Here is a 3,497-nt window from a genome sequence, read left to right as displayed (position 1 = left end):
AGAAAACGATGCTTTCATTTCTTTGAAGATGTGGTGGTGAGGGAGGGGGAGTGTGTGATAATTTAAATTTTCCATAACCCTCCTTAGAAAGGCCGGTCATGGCTCAGACCCTCAAAACCCAACAAGGATGTGAAATCCACTTCAAATGCATCAAAATTACCAGTAAAAACAAAGAAAAATAACAAATGCAAACTTTTGGGGGAAGGTGAGAAAACAAAATTTCTAGGGTTATTGGGGCAAGAAACTCCACACACAATGAGAACAAATCGGTTCTACCAGCAGACAAGTTATGGGAGACAAATTATAGACACAATTAACACGACTTCCCCTTTATTTGAAATCTCGGGCTTTTTGCTAATGGAAATGGAAGCTCCCTCGGAGGTAACTAATCGCCAAAGCGATGAAAAATATATACTGTGGGCAGTCTCCGTATTTTCAGAATCTGAGCTTAAATTCCTGTTCATATTCTTGGAAGAATAACGACGGATCTTAGGAATTGGTTCCCAATTTCATCGCCCATGGAAATTGAAGACTGGGTGTGTTCTTTAAATATATTTTTACGAGAGGCCCGGTGCACGAATTCGTTCACTAGTGGGGTTGCTTGGCCTGGCCAGCGGTATCCGGGTGAAACCGGCTCTCTGACATCCTCCGAGGGGTCCCGGATTGTGAAAAGGGGTAGGCCAGGTCTTGGGACCCAATAGGGCAAGATTTGGGCCTGGGTGGGATGTGGGAGGTTGGCCAGCTGGGGAGGGACCATAGGAGGGCTCCAAGGCACGTCCAGCCCGTCTCACTCAGTCCCGTTTAGCCAGACCCCAGCAGCAAGCTGACCTACCAGTCTGAATGTCTTATCCCTGGTGGTCAATGCATGTCATAGAGAGCAGTTGAGAAACTTTAGAATATCATTTGCATATTATACTTTGATTGCTTGAACAATTGACCAGTCGACTGGACACTTAGCCTATTAGGCTTTTATTATATAGGATTAATTTCATACAGGAAGGGAGTGAGTAACATCAATGATGAGAATCATACATTGGCTGCCTCCTGGACGCCCCATACTGGTGATCAAGCCCACAAACAGAGCATGTGCCCTTTACCAGAATTGAACTTGGGACACTTCAAAGTCCACAGTCAACCCCTCTATCCACTGAGCAAAGCAAGCTAGGGCTGATTGGTCAATTCTTGTGTGTGCCCTGACCAGGAATCGAACTGTGACCTCCAGGTACATAGGTCGTCCCTCAACCACTGCGAAACACCAGCTGGGATCAAAATGCTTTTAGTGCTTTGAGAGAGAGGGAGAGAGAGACAAAGAGAGACAGAGAGACAAAGAGACAGAGAGAGAGAAAGGAGAATAAGAAGCAGAAGAAGGAGAAGGTGAAGGAGAACAACAAGAAGAACAAGAGGAACAAGAACAAGAAAAAGGGAGAGAGAGAGAGAGAGAGACATCAAAGTACCCTCGCACCCAGGGGGTGGCAGATAGAACAATGGAACTTAGTAAAAAGGTGAACAGAACTATACATGTACCACCAGTGGGCCATCAGGACTGGGGCTCAGGTTGAGACGAGCCAGGGACCCCATCACATGTCCTACGAGTTGTCCTTCAGTTCAAGGATCATTTCTTCCACTCCATCCTCCTTGCTGTGCTGCACGATGTGCCACAACCGGCACATGGAGTCCACATACTGGCTGCCAGGGTGGAGTGTCCACATCAAAGGCATGGTGCTCAAATTCAGGGGGATGTTGGTGAGTGCTATATGCCCACTGGGGATGTCTTCCTGGTGCAACCGTACTTGCAGGTCACCACCTGTCTCCATGATGAGATGCAGCCACAGGCGCTGCTTCTCGTCCTCAAACACTGAGTGCCCACGGATCTTCAGGAAGATAGGGTGTGTGGTGAGGTGCACCTTCAATGGTAGCTAGGCCATGACCCCTCCGTGGTCTAAGGAGCAACAGCCACAGCTTCTCAGAGCCTCTCGCTACTTTTGTCCTGGTATTGAAAGACAGAAGATGGGTTCTCCAAATGCATTTTACCTTGGATTTTATTTTTATGGTTTCTACGGTTGTGTTTGTGGTTGCCTTTGGTTTATTTTGCAAATTTATAAATCTCAGCTTTTCTTTCTTTTTAGCTTTAGATATCTCTTCTTGAACAAACTCTGCAAAACGTACTTGAAGTATAATGTGACTCCGTGAAGGTAACATGGTCCTATAAAATTTTTAAAACATTTTTTAAATGACAGTAGACATACAACCTTATGTTCATTTCAGGGGTACACCCCAATGATTAGACATTATATAATGGACTAAGAAATCATGCAATTAATCTCATACCCATCTGACACCATACACAGTTATTATAATATTACTAGAGGATCAGTGCACCGTTACTCAGTCAGGTCTTCGGCCTCACGCAGTTCAGGACCCCTTGAGGGATGTCCAACTGATAGCTTAGGCCCGCTTTAGTGCTACTGTGGAGGCTCCCACCAACCCCTGTGCTCAGCTGCTGTCAACCTGGCTTTTTGCCGAGCGGCGCTCCCCCTGTTGGAGTGCACTGGCCAACAGTGAACAGCTCTGGACATGAGCATCTTCCCACGGTGGTCAGTGAGTGTCATAGCGACCAGTTGTTCTTCCGTTTGCTGATTTGCATATTAGCCTTTTATTATATAGGATTGCATTGGCTCAATGCTCTACTTTATTGTGCCATGATTATTCTTTCGTTTTTTTCATATACTTCTGATTTCAGAGAGGAAGGGAGAGGGAGAGAAAGAAAAAAAATGAACAATGATGACAGAGAATCACGGACTGGTTTCCTCCTGCACACTACGTACTCGTGATCAATACTGTAACCCGGGCATGTGCTCTGACTGGGAATCAAATTGACATGTCCTAGTTCCTAGGTTTAAGTGCAACAACTGAGCCATGCCATCCGGGCTCTTTACATTTCTTTTCTTTTCTTTCTTTTTTTTTTTTATTGTTTTCTTTCTTAATTATAACTTTGTGGTTGGATCAACTTTTTTTTTGTCCTGATACCACAACCTTCTTTCTGATCATCTCAGAGAGAACTCAAAAACCATAGAACAACCCACCACGTGCAAATAATACACTTTAACTTTAACAGCTGGCAGAGGAACAAAGCTAACGTCTGTGTCCAGGTGGGCTTCTTAACAGCCGTCTTGCTTCTGAAGTGCTGGTGAGAAAAGCAAGACCAAAATATGCAGGGACAGACAGATATCTGGAATAGCTGATTGGGCAAACAGGAAGCAAGTGACAGGTGAAACAGCAAATCAGAATCCTGAGGACTCATAACATCACTCATAGAATGATCGCTCCCTTCCCCAAACCTCAGCCATGCTCTTGGCAAGAGCGGTATGGTTTTACTGCTAAACTCATTCAGTCCACAAAGTCCAAATTCCTCCATCAGATCAGACCCCATCCCCAATCCTTCCTCCTCCTTCTCCCATCCATCTTTTTCTTACCTGTTCTTCTTGCTCTGACGGCAA

The sequence above is a fragment of the Myotis davidii genome, unplaced genomic scaffold (assembly GCF_000327345.1).
Source record: "Myotis davidii unplaced genomic scaffold, ASM32734v1 scaffold340, whole genome shotgun sequence".
NCBI lineage: Eukaryota > Metazoa > Chordata > Mammalia > Chiroptera > Vespertilionidae > Myotis > Myotis davidii.
Note: the sequence above shows the minus strand (reverse complement) of the source record.